The following is a 26,221-nucleotide window of genomic DNA, read 5'->3' as shown; positions in this document are numbered from 1 at the left end:
CCAGCTTTGGCTGTGGCAAGCCCACACCCCTGCTCTGTTTACAGACCATGTTTTCTAGGCATTACCCTGGATTTGATGGTTGCTTATAAAGTTTTTCTAGCTTTTAAGATTGTTTACAATCTAGGGAGGATGAGAGATTAGAGACCCATCAAGTCCCAGCCCCTTCCGTTTTATGGCCCATTCCCCAGTTTGTCCCTCTCCTCTTACATTTTATTATAGGCACTGGGGAGAAACAGGGTGGATCTTTCAAGACTTTTCTTGGAAAGATTCTTAAGGAGACAATACAACTTACTAGCTGTATTGTGCGCTTTCCACACACTACAGCTGAGAGTGTTGTAGAGATTTCAGATGAGCCACAACAAATACCTCCTTTCAGCTTCTGGCGATGTTTGATTGGATCTCCGATGTTCTCAAAGTCCCAAATTCTGTGCAATTGCAGGTGTTATTCATTCGTGTGTGTGTGTGTGTGTGCGTGTGAAGACTAGAGGCCAAGGTTGGATGTCTTCCTGTATTACTCTCTACTTCGTATTTTGAGACCAGGTCTCTCACTGAACCTGGTCTCACTGAACCTGGTTGGCTAGACTGAGTGGCCAGTAAGTCCCTGGAATTTTCCCGTTTGTGTCTCCCAGTACTGGGGTGACAGGTGTGTACTACAAAGCCCATTTTCTTTCCCTGGGCTCTTGTGATACAAACTCAGACTCTTATGCTTGTGTGACACGTGCTTTACTCACCCAGTGTTCTTCCCATCTCTACAGGTGGTGTAAACTTCTGTTAACATTGCCTAAAGTTCCTTGCCTGGTTCTTGCCTGGTTCTAAGGTCCGTCCCATGTTCTAGACTTTTGTTAGGTAGTCAGCCTGCTCATACACCCAGATCTGTGTTAGTTGTCTATTTCTGCAGAAGGTAAGACAAGCATTTCTTACAGTTCCTAATCCCCTAGGGCTTATCAGATGTTCTGGCTCTTGGTCACTCATGAGAATGCAGCTAGGCCCCAGTCTCATCTCAAGACTCAAGCAGAGGCTGGGAGATCCACTTGCAAGTTCATGTATGTGACAGCAGGCAGGCTACATCCACTCATTGGCCATTGGGCTGAAGCCCTTAACTCCTCATGGGCTACTAGAATTCTTCCCTGAACCACACAGGCCTCTATACAAGATGGCAACCTGATTATTCTAGCCTGAGTAACCAAGAGAGAACAAGATGGTTCATAATGTCTTGGATGTGTCATCCTATAGCTTGGATTTTGTCGGTTGGAGGTGAGTTATCAAGATGGAGATCTTAGACTTAGTCTTAGAAGCCAGTTAGTATAGGTGTTGGTGCACAATATGACCCCAGCACTTAGACTGAGGGATATCCTGAATCTGAGGCCAACTTGGGCTAACCTGGACTGCATAATGAAGCCGGATAGAGGTGGGGATGGGGAATGTGGGAACAGTGATGCTGATACTGTAGAACGTTGGAGGGTCGGGTTTGAGGGTATCATAGGCTACATAATGAGTTTCAAGAACTTTCCAGGTTAAAGGTGACCTTTCTGAAAACTAAGTAAACAAGCAAGTCATTAGTCCAGGTCACGATCAAGCAAGGGGGTCACCTAAAGGTCTTAATAGCAGAGAGGGAATCACTTGAAGTCAACTTTGAGGCTGTCTGCACACTTAAATGAAAACATTTACAGGTGTAGGTATTTATTGAGATACTACTTTGATCTAGACAAGGTGTTGGGGATGCATTAATGAAGGAAACAGATGGAGACGACTCTGGTCTCATGGTACTTCCTGTGGGGGGATCTTTACGAGAGCAGGCTGTGTTTGAGGAGTTTCCAAAGGATCAGAATGATAGGACTCACTAGATTGTGCTTTTGTATTGGAAACACAAAGAGAGGTTCTTTTTTGAAATAAAAGTAATTTTTTATTTTTTAGACAATATTTTTTTTAAATTTTAAAACAATCTTTTCTCATTTTATATACCAATCCCAGTTCCCATTCCCTCCCCTCTTTGCCCAACCATACCTCCATTCACTCCTCAGAGAGGGTAAGGCTTCCCATGTGGAGTCAATGAAGTCTGGCACATCTCTTTGAGGCAGGACCAAGGCCTTCCTTCTATATCTAGGCTGAGCAAGGTATCCCTCCAAAGAGAATGGGCTCCAAAAAGCTAGGGATAAATTCTGGTCCCACTGCCGGTGGTCCCACACACTGCCCAAGCCACACAAATGCCACCCACACTCAGGGCCCAGTTCAGTCCCATGCAGGTTCCCTATCTGGCAGTCTGGAGTCAGTGAGCTCCTACTAGCTCAGGTCTCCATGGGTCAAGACCCCGTAATGGTCTTGACCCCTTTGCTCATATTATCACTTCTCCCCAAAGAGAAATTCTTAACGACTGCAAGTGGTACATTCATATTATAAGATGTGCTCCAAGATTACCAACAGGACAAGGGTGGGTAGTAGTTCATGTGAAAGATGAAGGCTTCTACCTTCTGCTTAATGAATTAAATGTAGAGCTGTGCAGGAGAATACTATTTGGAAATTGAAAGGCACACTGGCAGATGTTACAACTTGAGTGAAACTTGGAAGCCTTACCCTAAGAGAAATAAGTGAGTCACTAAAGACCACATACTGTATGATTCCATTAATGTGAAATGGCCAGAACGGGCGAGTCATCCGTGGAGATGGAAAGTAGATTAGTGGTTTCCTACAATTGGAAAGGATGGGCGTGGAGGATGATAGCTCAAAGATATTGGGTTTCATTTGGGGGCAATGAGAAAGTGTTCTTAAATTGCTAGGCATGGCTGTCCAATTCCATGACTATAATAATAATAAAACCACATCGAGTTGTACACAGTCAATAGGTAGATTGTATGGCATGTGAATTATGCTTCAGAACAAGAAAACAGGCTGGGGGTGTGGCTCAGATGGAGAGTGCTTGCTTAGCATGAACCAAACCCTGAGTTTGACCCTCAGCACAGCCTGAACCAGGTGTGGTGGGAGCAGCCTGTGATTTCAGCTCAAGAAGCAGAAGTTCAAAGTCATTCTCCATAGCACAGGAGTATGCAGCTCATCCTCTTTGTTAACACACACACACATACCCCGAAACAAACCAAAACAACAACAAAAACCCTCCCCAAACCTTCAAAATGAAAAGCACAAAACAGAACCTAAGGAACTTCTGGTGACGCTAAGCTTAGTTTTTGGACTAGCCTGTCCCTTCTCATTGCTTATGTTCAGTTCTTTAAACCCCAACAGACCCTGCTCTGGCCACCACTTTATCCCTGCTTTCTTTTGTCCCTTCCTTCCTGTTTTCATGGGAATGAATCTTTTTTCTAAGTCACATTTCTTATCCTCTGTCTTTTTCCTATTCTTTTCTCCACTCCCTCCATTTGGGGACCCTGAGCTCTTGTTCTCAGTCGCCTACGTCCAGGTGTGACTATGTCTGCTGATGCGCTCTAGGCCTACTCTCCTGTCCCTTAACTTTGTCCTCGCTCTGTTCATACTACACTTTCTGGGATGCCCCAGCTCTCCCAGAGTCTGCCTGTAGCTCGATGATTCATCTTCATCCCACATTCCGACTTGGCTGCCCCTCTGGAAAGGAAACCTTCAGTATGAGCCCTGAGACAAGCACAGGGTACTAGAAGTTGAATCTGTGGAGGACTCCACAGGGGAAACATCACCCAGCTTCCAACATCTCTCCTCTGGGGGGGGGGATACCTTAAGATATTCCTAGGGGAAGTATGCATGCACAATTCAATGATTCTTTCACTCTCCCGTTTATTCGCCTTCTTTGTACCACTTGGTGTGTGTGTCCCATTGTGAATTTTCACAGCCATCCTTTGAGTTGGTTACTGTCAGCACCATTTGCCACGTAGAAGTCTGTGACCCCAATGGATGAAACGACATGACCATAGCACATAACCAGCTCATGGCAGAATTGAATGTATGGTGGAGTAGGGTGCCTGTCACTTGATTACTTCTGTCCCTTCCAAAACTCAAGTTGAAACAATTCCCAAATGTAAGAGTAGAACCTAAGGCGAAGTCTTCAGGTGGTGAGGTTTCCACTCTTATGAAACAATTATGCTGATTGGCTGAGTTCAAGCTTTCTTCTCCAGCATTTCTTATTCCCTTACACCATGGGATGTTCAGCTTTGAGATCTATAGGGAAGAAATCTCTGCTCTTGATTCCACTACCAGTGCATGGTGTAGACCGAGACAACCCCTGCTGTGTTTGGAGACGTCTGAGATGAAAATGGGACCATGGTACTTTCCTGACCAAAGGCTTTTGATAGCATCCACTTCTCTGTTCTCCCTGTAGTTCTTTGGCTTGTCTCCATTCTGTCTCTTAGGAGGAGCACACACACTTTCCCTCACATCTGGACCTTCACCTGAACTCCTGCCTTTGCTGAGGCTAATTTCTGTTGCGTGTGTGCCTGTCTTTTCTGGCCAATCGTAGGTTTTACCTTATAGTCATTTTCATCCGAGGAGGCTGTGTTAGGTGTGTTTGTGTGTACTTCCTTTGTCTTACTAGCCGTCCTATACTCTTCTGTAATTGTTCATTTCCCTGGTAGGCTGCACAATTTCCGCAAACTTTTGCAAAGATGTGAAACTTGTTTGCTTTGCTCATACACTATGGAATGACACCCAATACAGAAGATGCTCCCTGAATATTGGAATCGATGGCTTATTATGGATCACAAATGGCATAACTTAACAAGGGATTCAATATTACTAAAAGACTCCTGTGTGAGAGCTCTGTGTGCACAAATAGTGGGCAGAGGAAGATGCTGGGTGTCCTGCTCTGTCACCCTTTTCCTTATTTCCTTGAGACAGGGTCTCTCCCTCAATCTATAGGTAGGCTGACAGCCAGCAAGCATCAGAAATCCCACATCCTGTATCTCCACAGTTCTGGGTTACAGGTATAGGTTTAGCCACACCAGGCTTTTTATATGGGTTCTAGGACCCAAACTCAGGTCACTGTGCTTCCATACACTGAGCCCTATCCCTGTCTCTAGACCCCAAAGATGAATTTTGTTTGTTGTGGTTTGGTCTTCCTCGTGGCTTGACTTTATTGGGTGTTTGTGATGACAAACTGTGAAGGGACACCATGACCACGGCAACTCTTATCAAGAAAACATTTCATTGGGGTGGCTCCCTTACAGTTTCAGAAGTTCAGTCATTATCATCATGGTGGGGAGCGTGGCTATGAGCAGGCAGATGTTGTACTGGAGCTGAGATTGCTACATTTTGCAGGCAACAGGAAGTTGACTTGTTATGAGTAGTTTTTCCCGCCGCCGGACCCACCGTGGTGCCAGCCCCAATTAACGCACAGAGACTCTGTATTTGATATAATTCTGTTGGCCAGTTACTTGTTTCTTATCGGCTAGCTCTGTCTTAAGTATTAACCCATTTCTATTAATCTAAGTATTTCCACGTGGTCTTATCTTACCGGGGAGTGGGGCTGGCGTCTGGTCTCCCCAGTCTCTCCATGTTGCCTCCTTCCTACTACTTCCTCGAATCCTCCTCATCTCCTAGTCCCGCCTATCTTGCTTTCCTATTGGCCAACAGTGCTTTATTCATTAACCAGTATGAGAAACATATATACATAATGGCATCTCCCATCATTGACTGACAGTCACACTGAGGGAAGTTTGAGCAAAAGAAACCTCAAAGCCCGCCCCCACAGTGACACACTTCCTCCAACAAGGCCACACCTCCTAATAGTGCCAGTCCCTTTGGGGGCCATTTTCTTTCAAACTGCCACAACAATGTTGCTTTTTTTCATATTGCAAGTGCTAAGAAGAGGAATGAATATGGGAGAAGACTATGCAGTGCACATGTGTCAAATTGTCAAAGATAAATAAAAACATTGTCATTTAAAAATGCTGGCGCACTATTGCCATCTTTTAAGACGCTGACACTGGGAACATCTTTTCAGTGAGCGAGAATAACCTTCAGTCCTGGCCTCTCTCCTACTTACTTCCATGAGCCTCAGACTTTTTACTAGGAAAATGGGAATCATATTACCTGCCACACAGGTTTAATGGGAAGACTGAATGATAGGTTTCACAAAAGGTTCTCAGCGCAGGGGCTGGCACAATATGATAGCTATTGTAGGCATTATCAAAAGAATAATAAAAGCTACCTAGCCTTCCAGTTAGATGCATGACAGGTGACAGTTGCATTTATTATTGTTATTATTATTATTTTAAAGGAATGCTGGGGTTTTATTGTAATCACTCTGAGGCTGATTGGCAGGAAACTATTCTCTGGGGAATTTAAGGAAGTGTAGCCAGTTCTGGGAAGCACACCCGCCTCCTGGTTTCCTGGAGGTGGACCTGGGTGACTGGTTCTTCCTGAACTATGCCCAGGAGAGTGTGCTGGCAGAATGTCATGCTCAGGACAGCACCTTCTGTCTAGCGTCATCTCAGGAAGAGTGCAGCCCCTCACTTGCAGGAGTCATGGTTCAAGGGCTTGGGATTTTTTCCCTCCCCACCCACCTTGAAGGATAAAGACACAGTCAGGGTAGCACTGGGGATTGCAGGGTGGTGTGAGGTAAGTGCTTTAGGAAGTTTTGTGCTTGCAGGAGGGTGTTGTGTCTTTCTGGATGGATCTTGGTAACAACCCCTGGAACTTACTCCTCTGAAGGCGTGCAGGAGGGCTTTAAGGCCTGCTTTATCAACAAGACACCCTCTTTCCTCCATCTCCAAAGGCTAGCCTTTAGGGATATAAACCCTTATGTGTTCCAAATAAGAGCCAGGCACAAAAGTCTCTGGGATTCAGGTGTTTAGAACAAGGGATCCACTGGCTCTCTGGCTCTTGACTGCTGGATTCTGGCTGTGGCCACTAGTACCCCTTCTGTGAAGAGTGTGTAAACAACTGCTCACATTTTAGTCTGGGAGGCTGAGCTGGAATTTTGTTTTACCCCTTATATCTGTGTCCTCTGGTAAAGTTACACCCTGTGTCTGAGCCTGGGCATCCCTATCTCTGAATCATCTTCCTTTCATGTAAATCTTGTTATGTGTTTGATATAGTTCTATCATTTTGATGTTTTTCTTCATTCTTCCACTTTCCATTTCTTGCCATCATTTGAACTGTTTGCATATTTTTCTCTATTTTTCCCCCTAGGGCTCAGGCAGGGCCTTGTACTCTATTATTGAGGCAAGCGATCTACTACTGAGCTACCCTGCCCTGGTTTGTTTTTAACTCTTCTGGACTGTATTATGTCACTCAAATTCATATGCTGGAATGTTGACCTGTAACATGGTATTTGGAGATGACATCTTTGGGATGCACTTTATTTTGGATGAAGTTGATCATTGGACCCTCATGGTGGGAATAGGGCCCTTCTAAGATAAGGGGGCGGTGGGGGCGGGGATGCTTCAGCCTTACACACTAAGAGGAAGTCATGGGAAGACATAGGGAGAAGCTAGTCATTCACAACAGAATATAAAAACCCTTACCAAACCCATTTGCCCCTTCATCTTAGATGTTCACTTTCCAGAACTGAGCAAATTGCCCCCTCTGGGTGGTATTTTGTCTAGGTAGCTTAAACAGATGAAATGACATTTTCTGTTTTCCACCCTTAGTACTTACTCCAGAATCACAACATTTACTCGTAACATTTTGTATACTACCTAGAAACAGCATTGTATCATTTCTGTATGCATCCTGAAGGTCTTTATTTGTGTGTGTGTGTGCTTACCATACATCAAACCTTTATTAACATTTTTTTTTAACAGAAGTTCAGCTATTAAGAAACTTGCAATTTCTAAACTTAAATTGGGGCAAACGCCTATAGGGCAGAGTAATGCCATCACTGCGCATTGGGAATGCTGGCTGAAGAAGTGATAGCCACCCCTCAGACGGAGGACCAGGTCAGGGCAGACTCTTTCTGGATGTTGTAATAGGAAAGAGTGTGCCCATTTTCCGGTTGCTTGCCAGCAAAGATGAGTTGCTGTTGGGGGAGGGTGTCCTCTTTATCCTGCATCTTGACCTTGACATTCTCAAAGGTGTCCCTGGGCTCCACCTCTAGGGTGATGGTCTTGCTGGTGAAGGTTTTCATGAAGATTTGCCTTTTGACCTGTTAATGAATGTGATGAAACCACAAACCATCGAGCTCATAGAAACATCTAGATGCAAGGAGCTCCGAAGAGGAAAAGGTCTTTAGTCACTCCTAAGTTCTTTACATCTTTCCCCTTTTACATTGTGTTGTCTAATATATTTCATGTATAATCTCAGTTACCAATATTAAGAAGAAATAGTAGTCATATAAGGAATTAGTCATTTTCCCTGGTTGTTTCCAGAACAATTTATTTCTTTGTATTGGCTGTTTCTGATACATTTAGTTAAGAAAATAGCATTACACATGAAGGGTTCTTCTATACATTGTGATTGCAAGTTAGACAAAGCTGCATCAAATATGCACAGTTTAAGTTAATGTATTAGCTATTTTGTAAGAGCTTCGTATTCCTATGAAGATGAAAGAATGTAGTTCCATCAGCTCTCAGAGTGTGAACTACATCTCTTAGTGTATCCTTAAGTAAAGTTCAGTGGCAAAAACTGTTTGTGCACAGGGGAATTCTGCAGCTAGCGTGGGGTCTTCAGGCTTTTTGTAATGGAAGAACTTGGTAATGGCTTGTGAGAACTAGGCTGTTGTTAGCCTCTTTAAGTTCTGGACGAAACGATATTAACATTCATAAGTAGTTTTTGCTGAGAATCTAGGCTGCCTGCTTCCACATCTCCCTTAGTACATGAAGCCAACTGCAACAAAAAGCAAGCCTCAAGTGTCCTGAGGCCCTTCCAATTGTCATGAATATGAGGGCTGCAGTTCAAAGGACCAAGTTGCTTCAGACCAGATGACACCATCAGGGGACAACTTTAATGATTCCAACCCCTGGAGGACACATTACTCTTTTGGTCCAAGTCACATTTCAATTCCAATTCCTTCTTATCTTACGTGTGGTCTGCCAGCACAGTGCGGGACGCCATGCCAAGCCAATCATTCCAGCCTGGAGGCAAGCCATGGGGAAGGAATGCTGGATAGAAACACTGTCAGCACAACGCGGATTGTTTCTTGCACAAGTTACTGTATTATGTATTGTAATTTGGTTGTTTGTTACGACATCAAGACCCATGGGCATATAGATACAATAAACCTTCACGAAAATCAGGTGGGTTTAACTCCTTAGTGTCAACTTGCGGTGGTGGCCACACCCATAGCCAGTATTTCAATATAATGACTTAAAGGTCTGAGTATTTACCACTCCATGAGCATTTGAACTCTAAGAAGGAAGGAGGTATCCCTGTGGCATCCATAGCTGCAGGAATTTTCACACTAACTCTGGAAGAACTACCCCAAGCTATAGGGCCAATGGCTTCTCAGGATAGTTGGGATGACCTGGAGAAAACTACTGAGTCGGCCTCAATTATGGAGCTCACAGCTGTCTTCACCAGTGGGTGGACTTGAACATCCACAGTACGGGAGCAATGGAGCCCTATCAAGAGTGTGTTCCGAAGATGAAAAATCCCATGGACAAATGGTAAGTCGACATCTCACCCCTTCAATAGCATGGTCTGTTTCAGTCTTCCGAAGTGACTGTTGTGTCTTCCCCCTCAACTGTCTGCATCTCTTTGTAGATGTGTATTTTACCTTATTGGTGGTTTCCCCTTTATTTGTGGGATTTTTCCAGGTCCATCACTATGCACTGTATTTGGCAACCTGGTTTGTTGAGGATCTTAGCTGTCATTATGTGTATGTGTGTGTGTGTGTGTTTGTGTGTGTGTGTTTGTGAATTTTATGAAACAGCACTGGTCTTATTCTCATTGTTAACCTCTCTTTAAGTGTGTTCATGAAGGCTGTGTTTCTATAGTTTCTGATTGCCCCCAGGAAATCTAAGTACTGTACATGAGTTTGCCATTGGGGAAAACCTGAGTGAAGAAGATGGACTTATAAATAACTTTATGGTTGATTTCTATAATTGTTTTATCTGGTCATATAACAAATTATCACATATGAGCTTAAAATAATACACATTATGTTTCTGTTGGTCAGGAGCATGGATATGGTTAATGTGCCAATGGAAACCTAGAAACTGAATGATCAGGGCCTTAACCATGTTGCACATGAGGTCTCAACTAGGCTATGTTTTCAACTGAAGCTTGGATGTGCAATAGCATGCTCACCCAGGTTGTCAACAGAATTCAACCCAGTGTTTTGTTGGCTGTTGGTGGAATGCCATACTGAGGCCCAGGAGGCTGCCCATAGTCCCCACCATATGGCCTCCGGATAAGCTGTTCACAACATGGCAGATGACATCATGGCCAGTCTCAGTATCTTCTTCACTTAAGGAATTTTTGTGTAACAAAATGTATCTAATCATCAAGAGAATGGTATTTCATCCTTTTGCTGTGCTAAGCTTCAGTGTGTTCTACCAGGGCGCAAGGGATTTGTACTAGAACTTCCGGGTCATAGGAGGGTTTCTTTTCTTTTTTACCACCTGGACTATGAAAGATGTTCTTTCCCCTGACCACACCACTTACTGGGTGTAGGGATTTCAGTGAGCCATTGTGCTGGTCTCAGCATCATTTGTCTGTAAATACCCGCTAGTAATTTGCTTCCTGTCCACATTGTAGCTTTGGGGGGAGGTTAACTGAGGCTACTCATGTGTAGAAGATGTAAAACTAGGAGGATATGATGTAGTAATGACAACAAGCTGGTTCCTCCCTTATATTGTAAATGGTTATTGTCCCTGGAATTGAGTAAGTATTGGGTTGCATAAATTTCCCGTCTATCTGTCATGTACTTGGACAACAGATGACTATATTTAATTTTACAGAGATACTTGAAGCTTAATAAATTATGATAATTGAATATATATGCAAATGCCTAGCAACTGAACTCTCAAGGGCACTTTTTCTGAATGGTTTAAGCATCATAAATACAGATTATATAAATTTTGCATAATAGACAACTAGCCAGACACTTCTGCCAAACAAATGAAGGGCTGGAGTCATGCCACGGATTAAGTCAAACAGAAAAGCTCCAGATCTGCAGAAAGGTTCTGAGACCCCAAGAGGATGAACTCCAGCAGCTCAGTCACCTCATTTGTACCAAAGAGGGAATGAGCATCAAAATCCCAAGTGGTGTTTCAGGTCAAAGATTCCAAAAAACAAAATGACAAGCCAACTCCAGATTGAGGGTTTCTTTCAATATTTATTTATATCTATTCATGACTGTGTGTGCATGCATGTGGTGTGTGTGCAGGCATGCACGTAACATGGTGAGCATGTGGAAGCAGGAAGACAATTCTCTTTCCACTATGTGAACACCAGGAATAGAACTCAAGTCGTAAGGCTTGGTGGCAAGCATCTTCATCCAACGAACCATCTTGTTGGACTCTTCAAAATACCCGCCCCCTTTTTATATAATAACTAGGTCTAACTACTACATGCCCCCTCATGGGAGTCCTGTTTCCACGGCAACCTGTGCTAAAAGTTCTGTGTGTGGTGGGTGCTATGGATGCTGCTATTCTTTTGACTGACACAGTATTTCTCCAGGTGCTACAAAAATATTGTAATTGGTCACAGTTCAGGTCTGGGCTCAAGAGTTATCCTCAGAAAGGAGAGATTCCAGGTCATGTCCTCTTTCAGGAGTAGCCTACACAGAGGGATACGCAAACATAGGCATCAGAAAGAAAGAGTTAAGATACTTGTCTGCCTGGGTTCCATTTGACACGGCTGCAGCGTTCCCTAAGGGTGGGATACGGACTTCTTCAAAACCACCGCATGTTTGAGTGCTTTCTCCTGCCTTGACTTATTGGGTCTCTTTCTCATTGGTGCTGATCCTAAAGATGCTCCCAGTCAGTCACTGGCTTGTGTCTGTTTCCCAGGGATCATTAGCTAAGAGCCACCATTGTTGTGCAGCTGTGGGCGATGAAACACGAACCACAAAACTCATCCAACCCATGTGGAGTTTATTGGGAAAGGGAGCGAAGTGAGGGGTAGGTGTCGACCAGCTGTGAACAGAGATGGAAGGGGGAAGGGAAGAGAAAAGAGGTAAAGAGACACAGAGACAGAGGAGAGGAAGGAGACAGGGAAAGTTTGGTCTGTCCCAGGGGAACAGCAGGAAGGAGAGGAGAGTGGGTGAGAGAAGAGAGCAGAAAGAGACAAGCAGGCAAAAAGATCAAGTGGTCGGGGTCTTTATTTTAAAGGGGTCCTTTACACCTTCGTGCAGACTCCAAGGAACCCTGGGCTGACCAGGGTACTGCCTGAGTGCATTCTGCCAGGTGACAGGGGCAGGCCAGTGTAATGCCTGAATCCTTATAACCATTAAGTTGGCTTCAACTTCAAAGCAATACTGGACCAGGTAACAAGTACCTCGAGTAATGGAGCATCAAGTTTGATTAAGGCATTAGCTCAGGAACATCACCAATGGTCCAGGAGGTGTTGTACTTTTCACGATTATCACTAGAAAGGAAAAAGCATGGTTTCAGCGTATAAACCAATGGCTCCAACGATGGCTTCATAACCCTGATTTCTTTTTTTCTTTTTGAAAAATTTTTAATTAAAAAAAAGTAATTAAAATGGTTCATGGTGGCACAGGCCTGTGAACCCAGCAATAAAGGAGGAAAGGCAGGAAGATCATTGTTACGGGTCTGGGGTTGTTTTGTTTGACCATTAAAAAGTATTAACAAAGAAGAGGTTTTTCTTCATATACTGGCTCCAGGTCGGCACCTGGGATTTGGAATTCCCAAATGTGCAGTGCCCAGCTGCCTTGTTCTGGGGTTTTCAAAGGCAAGGAACACAAAGTTACATCCTGTCTTCACCAAGTACAAGGTCATGCCATGCAAAGCATGTTTTTGTTTACAGAAGCAGAACCAGCAATTTTGTTACAATTGTACAAGACCAGGCAATTATAAACATTAACCCTTAGCCTCCTTTACCACTTGGAAGCGCCCTCCTGTTTGCCTTATAACTCTCTTAAACACAGCAATTTTAAACTTTAAGCACAAAGTTAGCCACTAACATGTTAGCCAACAGAGTCATGTGTTCGAAACCAGCCTACGCCACCCATCAAAACCCTGTTTCGAAAGAAAAGGGTGGTGGTGGCGGTTAAAATTCCTACATAAATGCCAGCGAAGCCAGTGCAAGGCACAATAATGGCAACATACTTTAAAATTCTTAAGAATTACTATTATTTTATAATAAGTATTGTGCATGTACGCGCGGCTTCCTCAAATTGCTTTACACATTATTTTCCGTCACAAAGTCTTTTCACTGGGACCCAGAGATTGGCATTTTGGCTAGGTTGGCTGGCCACCAGGTCTAAGGATTTGCCTTTCTCTGCCTCTCAGTGCTAGGATTAGAAATGTGTGTCACTGTGTTTGTCCTGGCCCTCCCCAACATGAGTGCAAGAGCTTTACCTGGTCTGGGCAGTGAGGGAATGAAGAACAGACAGACAGACAGAGGTATAGAAATACAGAGAAATGGGATCAAGTGCATTGGGCTCTCTGATGGACCAGCTACAGCTACAGCACCCTGGACACTTAGGATCCTTATTGTATGCAGTTGAGTTGAGAAGTTGGGTTATTGTACACAGCTGGAGCTATTACAAACAGGGACAGGGTTTATGGTGTATAGCTGGACTAAGAAGACAGGTTTAGCTAACCTAGATAGCGACTGTCCCATAGGGGACCAGACTTTAGGCCATACATATTTGGGGGAGTAAAGGGAGGCTTTGCCGTCCATCCCAGCCTCACAGGAGATGGGTGGGGCAGACTTTGCCATTTCCCATGGGTCTGAGGCTCTGGAGTCCTTGACATGGCTGTGCTCATGTTAACAATACACCTTCACAGGACTTCACTCACCCAGGGCTTCTGCTCCCTACACTCCACAACCCTGTTTTCCTCCCTCGATGGTTTCCTTTTCCCTAAATAGCCACTCTGTTTTCATGCAATCCATTACCCACACTCATTTACACCTCTGCATCTCCTCTAGACCACTTCCTTTCAATAGAGCCTTGTCTATGTTCATGTCTTATGTGTACAACATATGTATGCATGTATATATGTATGTATTTAAATCTAGATGCCACACAACAGAAAAAAATGTGATATTTGGTGTGTGTGTGTGTGTGGCATATTTTGTTTAGTAGAGTAATTTTCATCCATTTTCCTGCAAATGTCATAATTTCACTCTTGTTTATGACTGAATAAAATTCCAATCTTTCTGTCTGTCTGTTTCTATCTTTCTTTTTTCTTCTCTGTCTGCCTGTCTCTCCCATACCCAGGATTTAGACATAATGTCTCTTGTATACTACCACTTATCACTGACATAAATCCCCAGCCCAACACCCTACTTTCTTTATCTATGCACCCATGGTGAACACCTAGACTGGTTGCATGTCTTAGCTAACGCGAACAGTGTAGCTTTAAAAACCACTGATTGTTTTGTGTATGTGTGTATGTGTATGCATGCACATGTATGTGAATGTTGGTATGTTCATGCCTTGGCATGTGTGGGGGCCTGATAACAACTTCTGGGAGTTGGTCTGCTCCTTTAGCTCGCTGTGGCCAGTGTCTCTCTTGCTGGTATTGCTGTGTTGCACTTCTGGGTCAGGTGTCTTGAGAATGTCCGGGTGATTCCTGCATCTGCTTCCCATCTTGTCATAGTAGTGCTGGAACCACAGAAGCTCACCCCAGGTTGTCTTCTTGCTTGGATTTGGAGGACTAACTCAGATTGCCAGGTTGTGATGCCCAAGTCTTTCCCTGCAGAGCCATCTCCCAAACCCCAAATAGTTCACCTTCTTAACCCCAAGATTCTTGTAGCCATTAAAAAAAAAAAAAAATGAACCAACATAACAAGTCTTCCTGTCTCTGAAGATCGAGAGGCCTAGGGAATTCCTGAAACTACAGACAATACTGGCTCTAAAAGTGTGTGTGTGTGTGTGTGTGTGTGTGTGTGTGTGTGTGTGTGTGCTTTAAAGTGTTACATTTCTATATCATATACACATACACTTAGTAAGTTATAACCTAATAACAAGAACAAGGATTATACTTGCTATATCCTAGCCAAACACTTGTTATGTGCCATGGTCACCGTTTTTGTAATTTCAGGTGTGACAAAGAAATGAGCCTGACTTTTTTCTTCGTCTCGCTTATTTTCAGCCTTGTCTTCGGTGTGTGCAAATTGCTGCCACCTACACTCCCATGTTTGGGGGGCTGCTTTTAAGTAAAGCAAGGGTTCCAAGGAAATAAGTACTGTGATGGCAGGGTTGTGAAGTGACTAATAAGCAGGCATTAGACAGTGTGGACACAGAGGACAAAAGAATGCATCACGTTCTGGGTGAGAGTGGGGCAGTGTGAAATTTCATCATGCTACTCAGAACACTGCGTATGCACAATTTAAATTGTGTAGATTATTAAGTTCTGGAATTTTCTATTTGATGTTTTCAGAATGTCATCTACTGCTACTATATGAAGTGGTAGGAAGTGTGAGGGATTCAGGTCTGGTGCGTTCATCAGAGCACCACAGGTTCCATCAGCACCAGACACCAGAGATGGACATGTGGGAAGAGCCACATTCTCCAGTTAGAAAACGGCCATGTGACGGTGATCACCTTGCTAAGGATATCCACCAGGTCTCCCCACAGGACCTGGTTAAAAGCGGTAGAAAGTGCTTCTCAGGCTTGTGTAACAGGGACCCCAGCAAAGCAGCAGCCCATGACCTTTCTTCTGTGGCCACTTAGGGCATTGAGACTTCATATTCATGGTGGTCAGGTCTGGCCTGCACAAAATTCTTTAAACGGAGCTAATGGATTATTGATTTTCCCAAGTCTTGCAATGAGCTGTAAAAGCATCAGTGTTGAGACTTCAAGAAGAAGACAGAGTTCTTTGTAGAAAATGTTAGAAAATGAAATTATACACCAGATGCTTACACTTCTATATCAGTTATTATTATACAGAATGTAATATTAGATAAATAGAAATCATTGTTATACTGGTTATTTGGTTGCCCCAGCTAGCCTTGATTTGAGTGCTTGTGCCTAGACTTATTGTAATTTGACATGCTATGCTTGGTTCATATTCCTGGCAGGTCTGCTGTTTTCTGATGGGAAATGGAAAAGTGGGTCTGGGGGAGGGGGATTGGGATGAGTGGAGGGAGGGGGGAGGGGAACTGTGGTCGGGATCTAATATATGAGGAAAAAAAAACCCCACAAACTGTGTTTAAAACCAAACCTCATAGGTATTAAATTACAAAGTGAAACCAGTATTTTAATTTGAAGGCCAATTACTTTTTAAGTCTTTTAAATTTAATTTTTTAGTCAACATACAAAACAATGGGTTTTATTATGACATTTTCATACACATATTTTATTACTTCCTTCATATTTACCTTCCCAATATCCTGTCTTGCTTTCCCTTCTGCCAGGCCCTTATTCCTCACAAATGGGCTCCCTTACTTTTTCATGCCACATATATATATATATATATATATATATATATATATGTACACACACACACACAACACTTACACACACTCTCTCTCACAGACACACACTCTCTCTCTCTCTCACACACACACACTCTCTCTATCTCTCTCTCTCTCTCTCACACACACACACCACAACAACTATATTTTGCAAACGCAAGAAAATGTGATGTTTGTCTTTCTGTTTCTGGTTTATTTTGCTTAACGGATATCAAATTCCACCAATTTCCATGGAAATAATATGATTTTCTTTCCTTTTATGGTTTAATAAAGCACTTTACCCAGTTGCTGCGTAATGTATGTTTAGTCTAGTTCTATATCTTGGATGCTGTGAATAGTGAGTGATACAGTAACCATGGATTCACAGATATCTCTGTTGCAACCAATATTTTTTTAAGCAGCATATTTAATCACATTGATTTAAACATATTCAAATACCACTTAAATATATCATTATTCATAATTTATTTTGGTGTGAGATTTTGTATCATCAATGATGAGTAAACATCTCTATAATACATGGTTGTAGTCAATATACATTAAATGCATGTGATGGAGGTGTTTGTTCAAACCTATCTGGAATCTGCTACATTTATCTAAGAGCTTCCCAAAGGTAAGGGTAAATATAATTCAATATTCACAATTATGGATGCCACTCAAATAGTTATTGAAAGAGAATGGAAGACAGACATAAGCTTCAGGAAGGTGTACTTGGCACTTTTGCCCAGGAGTTTAGTTGGCAGATGAGCACATGTGCAAAAAAAGGATCAGCAAAAGCACAAGATGCTCCTTAACTGTTCTGATAATGGAAATGCTGTCAATGTGGTAAACTCGTGCTACATTCACTGAACTGAAAGCATATCTGGACTCTGACTCTCTCTCTCTCTCTCTCTCTCTCTCTCTCTCTCTCTCTCTCTCTCTCTCTCTCTGTCTGTCTGTCTGTCTGTCTGTTTTTGTTAAAACCCAAACAAACTCACAGAGCATTGCTTGCATGAATAACCTCCAGCTAGGTAAATTACCTCCAGTAACTTTTTTGTTGAAGAAATGTAACATTGTTTTCTAGTTGTTGCTTTATTGAGTTCAGTGTTTTTGGTGGGGAAAATTCTCCCTTTTAAAAGCATAAGGTGGCTTTCCTAAGTTCAGCAATATTTGTAGGTAATGTATTTGAAATATTGTTGCAAAAGGAATGAAGTGGTGAAAATAAACAAATAAAGTATAACTCAATCGTTGGAACCAGAAAGTCTCATACACTTAACCCTCTAAAGGAAACTCGGACTCTCCCGAGTTTATCTGTCAGTGCCATGTTGAATGCTAGCAAAATCATGACCATTCTGTAGTTGTTAACTGTCAACTTGGCAGAATATAGAATCACCTAAAAGATAAGCTTCTGGGCACTGCAGTGAGGAATTTTCTAGATCAAGAGTAGTTTCTGAGAATGAAAAAAGTCAACACGCTTTAAGAACTTTCCGTTGTCCTCCAGAAGGTCAAATTAGACTTGGATAATCTATATTAAAATCTCTGCAATAACCTCTGAATTGCTTAAAAAAGTGAACACAAATTCCATGGAAATAAACAGGAACATAAACACTAAAAAGAAAAAAAAAATTAATCTTGAGGACAGAAAGTAAGAAAACCAGCCCAACCAATGAGTCAACCAACCAACCAACTAACTAACCCAGCCTAACCCAATTAGTCAACTAACCATCCCAAACAATTCAGCCAATCAACCAACCTACCAACCAACCAACTAACCTACTGACCAACCTACCAACCCGACAGCAAACCAACCAGCCACAGCAACTGACCAACTGGCCAAACCAGTAGTCAACCGATTAACCAATGGAACCCACTAACCAACTAGTCTGCCAACAAACCAAACAATGGACAAACAGAAGGTACAGTGAATAGAAAGTAGGAGCTAAGATGGCTACTTAGACTCTGACTTACAAGTAATCACATTAATTGAATGTCAGGAGAACAGGTATTCCTTAAAAATGAGAGATTTCAGAATGGATGAAAACATGTATGCCAGATGTGTGATCGCTAAAGAATCACATTTTAAAAATGAGACGGAGGAGTAATTACAGTAAAGGACAGACGGTGAAAAGGAAGGGGCCTCACCATGATTGTATCAGACTTAATGTAAAATGTAATGTAATGCAAAAGGCAAAAGAATCACAAGTTACAGAAAACATTTTGAAATAAAATTAGTTCTAACTTGTCAGGAAGATGTAACACTTCTAAATTTGCACACACTTAACACAGTCTTAAATATGTTTGAAGTTAACTTTGACAGGACAGCAATGGAAAGTACACAAATTGACTACGAGTCAGAAGTGTTATCATGTTTCCCTGTAAGAAACATAAAAAACAATTTCACAATATTTTCTATTCAGAAATTATTCAAACAGTGTGATCTCCTTTTAATATGGTTGACTGAACTTTAGTTTTTTGTTCGTTTTGTTTTGCCTTTAATTGCAGATATTTCCAGAAAGTCTGTTACTGGTAACATCCAAGTTCTTCATGTAAGTTGATTGAAAGCTCTCTCTCTCTCTCTCTCTCTCTCTCTCTGTTTGTTGAGAAAGGGTTTCTCTGTATTGCTTTGGAGCCTGTCCTGGAACTCGATCTGTAGATCAGTCTGGCTTCAAACTCACAGAGATCGACCTGTGTCTTCATCCCGAGTGCTGGGACTAAAGGCATTCTTTTGAAAGAATGAACAAATGAACAGAATTTTCTGTGGGCTTGCTTTGGCCTTTGTTTTGCGTCCACATGTTTCATGCCAAGGCTCCACAGAAAGTAGCCTAAGAAACTTTATCCTGCTGGGAACATTGCATTATAAGTCTGTGGGCTGGCATACACTTTAGATGCACCTCTCATCACTGCGAGAAACACCTAACACAAAGGACTTGAGTGAGGGAAGATTTCTCTTGGCTCCTGATTTCAGAGAGATCCCAGTCCATCACGGAGGTGACCTCATGCTGCAGGGACTCATGCACCCCTTGCAGTAGAGCAAGTAACAGAAGAAACACTGGGGGAACCAGGGCCAGGGATAACTTTCAAAGGTCTGCCCAGGAATCTGTCTGCTAGCCAGGCCCCAGATACTAAGACTCCACAGCCTTTAAAGTGACTTTACCAGCTGGGACCAGCCTGTGGTTATTTCAGATCCAAACCTTAATAGCACCTTGGGCAGGAAGAAATCCTCATACTTACTCCTTTCGGGCAGAGCTCACAGTAATGTAAGCATGCAACCACAGGATCTCATTGCACCAGACCCATAAGACATGAATCAGCATCTCAACTTAATGGGACTCTCCAAAATACAGGTCCTACTTTCCTTCAATTGTAACAACAACGTGAAGGAGGTTAAAGTGAAAGACATAATCATTTTAGCCAACATGGATACAATGCCTTACCCAACACACACAGGAGTCCATGCAAAGGGCCTGTGCAATCGAGAAACCCAGATTAGCTTCAGGGAAGATCTGATTTTTTTCTGGCACATAATAGGAGTCCATAAATATTTGTTGAATGAATGTTGAAAAAGAATGGTTGACAACAGACAACCAGGTATGCTGCCCACAGACCTCTCTCTTTGTTCTCCTAGACATAATCCCTAAGTCTCTCTCTTTCTCTGTAACAAATTACCAGCTATGGCTTCCTGTCCCACAGTCCACATCTCCTATGGATCCCACTTGCCATCCCCTCCTAGCCTTCATCTCTCCACTTGTAGCTGCATACGAGTCTCTGACAGCAGCTGGCATTTCCTGTGAACATGCCAGCTTAGCTGACTAGACATGCAGGCAACACACAGATTACACTTTCTAAACAGAAACCAAGGAACGAAACACCTACCCAACAAAGACAAACCCAGAAGTCAGCACCTAGACCTATAATCACCCCAAACCCAGATGCCTAGACACCATAAGAACACAATCAATAACAGCCAGGGCAATATGTCTCACCAGAGCCCAAATATTGTACCATAGCCAACCCTGAGTATCCAACATCGCTGAAGCACAAGAAAAAGAACTTAAAACCAAGTATATGAAAATGATAGAGGTCTTTAAGGAGGGAAATGAAGGAATGAATAAATCCCTCAAAGAAAGCCAGGAAAACATTAACAAACAATTGGAGGCAATGAATAAAGCCAAGAAAACACAAAGAAACAGTTGAAAAAAATAAAACCGTTCAAGACCTGAAACCGGAAATAGAAACAACAAAGAAAACAAAGCCAAGGGAATTCTGGGAACAAAAAACTTCGGAATTCAAACAGGAATCCTAGAGGCATGTTCACCCATAGATTACAGGAGATGGAAGACAGAATGGCAAGCATTGAAGATCAGATAGAAGAAATGGATACATCAGTCAAAGAAAATGTTAAGTCTGAAAAATTCCAGACACAAAACCCCAGAGAATCATAAGGACATACTTCAAAAACATGTATTCCACCAAATGGGAAAATATGAAAGAAATGGATAATTTTCTCAATAGGTACCCCTTACCAAGGTTAAATCAAGACGAGACAAATATTTTATAGATCTCTAAGCCCTAAAGAAATAGAAGCAGTCATTAAAAATCTCCCAATGCAAAAAAACCCTATGGTCAGATGGTTTTAGTGCAGAATTCTACAAGATTTTCAGAGTAAATGCCAATACTCCTCAATTTATTTCACAAATTTCACAGAAGGAACATTGCCATATTCATTTTTATGAGCCACAGTTACCTGTAATCTTACTTTCTCATCAGGACTGCCAGCCTGCAAATACTGACACGGAGACTTCTTATTAATTATGAAAGCTCAATCGTTAGCTTCGGCTTGTCTCAACCAGCTCTGTAATTTAAATCAACACGTTTATATTAATTTATATTCTGTCGTATGGCATTGGTTCTTTCATCTTGCACCCCAGGCTTCCTTTCCATGCCTCCTGATTTCTCCTGCCCCTGCCCCTTGATTACTCCTCCTCTTCTTTTTTTCTCTCTGGAAATCCTGACTATGCCTCCTGCTTGGCTATTGGGTGTTCAGCTCTTTATTAAATCAATCACAGCAATATATCTTCACACAGTGTACAAATATCCTACAACAGTTACCATGATACCTCAACCATGTAAAGACTCAACAAGGACAGAGAATTATAGATCAAGTTTCACCATGAATATAGATGTGAAAAATCCAATAATGTTTTCAAACTGAATCCAAGAACATATCAAAAAGATCATCCACCATGACTAAGTAGGCTTGATCACAGAGATTCAGGGGTGGTCCAGTATTCAAAATTCAGTAAATATAATCCACCATATAAACAAACTGAATGAAAACTATGATTATCTCATTAGATGCAGAGGCTTTTGACAAAATCCAACAGCTTTTCATGATAAAATTCCTGAAGAAATTAGGTATCCAAGGGACATACCTAGACATAATAAAAGCAAATTACAGCAAGCCTATTGCCCACATCAAATTAAATGAAGAAAAATTAAAAGCAATTCCACTAAAATTAGGAACAAGTTTGTCCACTCTCTCCATATTTATTCAATCTAGTACTTTAAGTTCTACCTAGAGCAATAAGGCAACAGGAAGAGATCAGGGTGATATAAATTGGAAAGGAAGAACTCAAGTATTGTTATTTGTAGATGATATTATAGTATACAAAAATGACCCTAAAAATTCTATCAGGGAGCCCCTACACCTGATAAATACTTTCAGTGAAGTACAGGATACAAGATTTAAAAAAAAAAATCATTAGCCCTCCTATATACAAATGACAAACTGTGAAAAAAAAATCAGAGAAACAACACCTTTCACAATAGCCTCAAATAATATAAAATATCTTTGGGTAAATCTAACCAAGCAAGTGAAAGACCTGTGTGATTAAAAACTTCAAGTCTTTGAACATACAAATTGAAGAAGATATCAGAAGATGGAAAGACTCCCCCATGATCATGGATTGGTAGGATTAACATAGTAAAAAAGGCCATCCTACCAAAAGCAGTCTATAGATTTAATGCAATTCCCTTCAAAATTCTAACACCACTCTTTACAGACCTTTGAAGAAAAATACTCAACTTCATATGGAAAAACAAACAAACAAAAAACAGGATAGCTAAAACAATACTATACAATAAAAGAACTGAAAATGTCACCATTACTTATATTAAGCTCTAGTACAGAGATATACTAATAACAATTTCATGGTGTTGGCATAAAACAAACCGAACAATAAAATCAAATTGAAGACTCATGTGTAAATCCATATACCCACAGACACTTAATTTTATGATAAAGAAGCCAGAAAAATACAATGGCAAAAACAAAGCATTTTCAACACATGGTGCTGATCAAACTGGATGTCTGCCTATAGAAATGTGCAACTAGATCTGTATCTATCACCTTGCACAAAACTCAAGTCCAAGTGGATCAAAGACCTCAATATAAACACAAATACACTGAACCTGGAAAATGGGGAATAGCCTTGAACTCATTGGCATAGGAGACAACTTCCTGAGCAGAGAACACTGATAACACAGGAACTAAGATAACAATTAATAGATGGCACCTCATGAAACTAAGACATTTCTGCAAGGCAACGGACACTATAAATAGGACAAAAAAGGTAGCCCGCAGAATGGGAAAAGATTTCTAGCAACTCCATATTTGACAGACAGCTAATCTCCAGAATACATAAAGAACTCAAGAAACTAGACATCAGCAAACTAAATAATCCAATTAAAAATGGGGTACAGATAAATAAAGAGAATTCTCAAAAGAAGAAACTTAAATGGCCAAGAAATACTTAAAGAAATGTTCATCATCCTTAGCCATGATGCAAATCAAAACGCCTTTGAGATTCTCTCTCACACCTGCCAGAATGGCTAAAATCAAAGACACAAGTGATAGCTCATGCTGGAGAGGATATGGAGCAAGGGAAACACTCCCCCATTGCTATTGGGAATGCAAACTTGCACAGCCACTTTGGAAATTAATAATTGGGAGTCAAAATACCTCATGACCCAGCTATTTCACTCTTGGGCATACACCCATACCCCTCTATCATACCACAGCAACACTTGCTCAACTATGTTCATAGTAGTATTATTCACAGTAGCCAGAAACTGGAAACAACTTAGTTGTCTCTCAACCAAAGAATGGATAAAGATAATGTGGTACATTTACATAACGGAGTATTATTCAGCTGTAAAAAAACAAGGACATCATAAAATTTGCAGGCAAATGTATGGAACTTAAAAAAAATCATTCTGAGTGAGGAAACCCAGACCCAGAAAGACAAAAATATGATATGTCTTCAGTAACAAGTGGACATTAGCTGTTAAGTAAATGATAACTAACCTATAATCTGTTGACCCAAAGAGGTTAGGTAAAGAGGAGGAGTGTTGGAAACACATGGATCTATCTCTCTGAAGAGGGGAAACACAATTGATTTTTACTGGTGGACTGGGAATGGGTGGGGATAGGAATAGGAGGGATCGATCGGGTGTGGGGGAAGATGGAATGCAGGGAGAGATGGCTGGAATTGAAGGGCATTTGGGGGGTGGTGGCATGGAAACCTGGTGCAGCGGAAACTTCCTGAAATCTATGGAGGTTGGACTGCTAGCCATGGGAGATATGGAGTCTCAACTAGCCATGCCTTACAGCCAGGCCAGGCTTTTGGTGGAGGGACTGGGTTGAACTGATTTGAATTGTTGACCAAGGGGATCCCATGGAAAAAATCCTCTGACAACCCAGGCTGTCACCAAGACAATGGATTGCTCTCCACAAACTGCCAGCAGGGCCCCATTGCCAAGGACAGCACCTACCTTTCTCATTGGACTGGAGAAGTTGAGCGGCTGTCTCCTTGGCATCTTCAGCCCTATGTTTTATTCTCTTTGGAGCAGGAGGAACTCTGCAAGTTACAGAAGAGTAACAGTGGTCACCAAGCCAGGCACAAAAACCTTGACCGAAAATCCATTCATTCTACAGGTAAATATGCTCGCGCAATCGCTGGTGGCACAGAACTTGTGGGAGTAGCCAACCAACATCTGATTTTACTTAAGGCCCGCTCCATGAGAGGCAACCCATATTCGACACTGCTCGCGTAACCAAGAACCAGCGACTAGATAGCCCAGAGACCTCTGTATGGTAAAGCCAAACAGGATTGGCCTACAAAGAGAAAAAAAAATCAGTAAAATGATACTCTGCTATACTCATAGAATCAGTGCATTATCCAGTCATCTCCAGAAAGGCTTCCCCAGGCAGCAGATGGGAACAGATGCAGAGACCCACAGCCAGGCATTATGCAGAGAGAGGGAGAGCCTAAACTGTAGATCGCCATCAAATCCCTCCCATCGGCGCTCAGGGAATTCTGTGAAAGAGGGGGTGGGAAGATTGTGAGAGTCAGAGGGGATGGATCTGAGCAAGGCACATTCAAACTCACAGAGACAGAAGCAGCAAGCACAGGCCCTGCATGGGTCCCCACCACATCCTTTGCGTTTGTTTTACGACTTTTTAGTTTAGTATTTTTATGGGACCCTGACTATGAGCACAGAGGGGCGGGGGGGGGGGGGGACCTGGGAAGAGAGGAGGGAGGGGAAGCTATAATCAGGATATACGGTATAAGAAAAGAATCTATTTTCAATAAAAAGGTGAATAATTGAAATAAACCCCAGGCCCTTATTTAGGACAGATGCTAGGCATAAATGATTGGGAGAGCCTCATTCAGGTCAGTCAGCACCAGGTGACCTTTGTCAGTCATTGCAGTGAGGTCTCAGAGTGACTTTGTCTCAAGCAACCACCTGTAGGGCATAATTTATTCTTCATATATAATTAACCTGTCTGAATTCAATTTGGGACCACATGATAGAGCGCGACTTTTGGATTTGTGCACATGTCAGGTAGATCCAAATTTAGCTCCTCTATAATTGCCACTGTGGCCCCAAACTCAGGGTAAAATTTGAGACAATCATTTTAGCATTACCTAGAGTCAACAGTTTCAAGCTACATCTTACTGTGCCCAACAGCACTTAGAAAACTCAGCTTCTTTGCAGAAAAGAAAATTGATTTTGGTTCTATTAATTTTTTTCACCTCACAATTTGAATAGATTTTCCCTTTTATTGGAAGTAGATTCTTTTCTCATACAATATATCCCGATTACAGGTTCCCCTCCCTAAACTTCTCCCAGCTCCTCCTCCTCTCCCCTCCTATCCAGATCCATTCCCTTCAGTCTCCCAGAAAAGAACAGGCTTCTGAGAGATAACAACCAAACACGACAAAGCATAGACCCAGAGAGGTTAGGCAGCAGGGAAAGGATTAGGGGGCACCTGGATCTCCCTGGGAAGCAGAAATAGGATATATTTATTTTCAACCCACAGGTGGTTTTGAACAACATGCATTCGTCATTAGTTTACCAAGCTTATGCAGCTCTCCTAATTGTTGACGTATCTACATTGAACATTTCAAAACATTGCACTCATTACCACAATCAGCACTGCTCTGCTCATGAGTCACTGTACACGAGGAGACTGTCTGAAACTTTAATCTCCACTCAGAAAATTGAATTTCCCCGTTGGCAGCAAATACGGACAGCTGCCTTTCTGGAAATGACTGACTTGCTTCACTCATCTCTAGTAAAATGTCTGCCCAACACCCAGCTAGGAATAATCATAATCCGTTGGTGTTCATTCAACTAAAACTGGTGTTCCATGAAAATCACAGCTATTTCAGCTGGCAACTCAGAACTATTTCACAAGCCCTTTCCC

This window comes from Phodopus roborovskii, unplaced genomic scaffold, assembly GCF_943737965.1.
Source record: "Phodopus roborovskii unplaced genomic scaffold, PHOROB, whole genome shotgun sequence".
Lineage (NCBI taxonomy): Eukaryota > Metazoa > Chordata > Mammalia > Rodentia > Cricetidae > Phodopus > Phodopus roborovskii.
Note: the sequence above shows the minus strand (reverse complement) of the source record.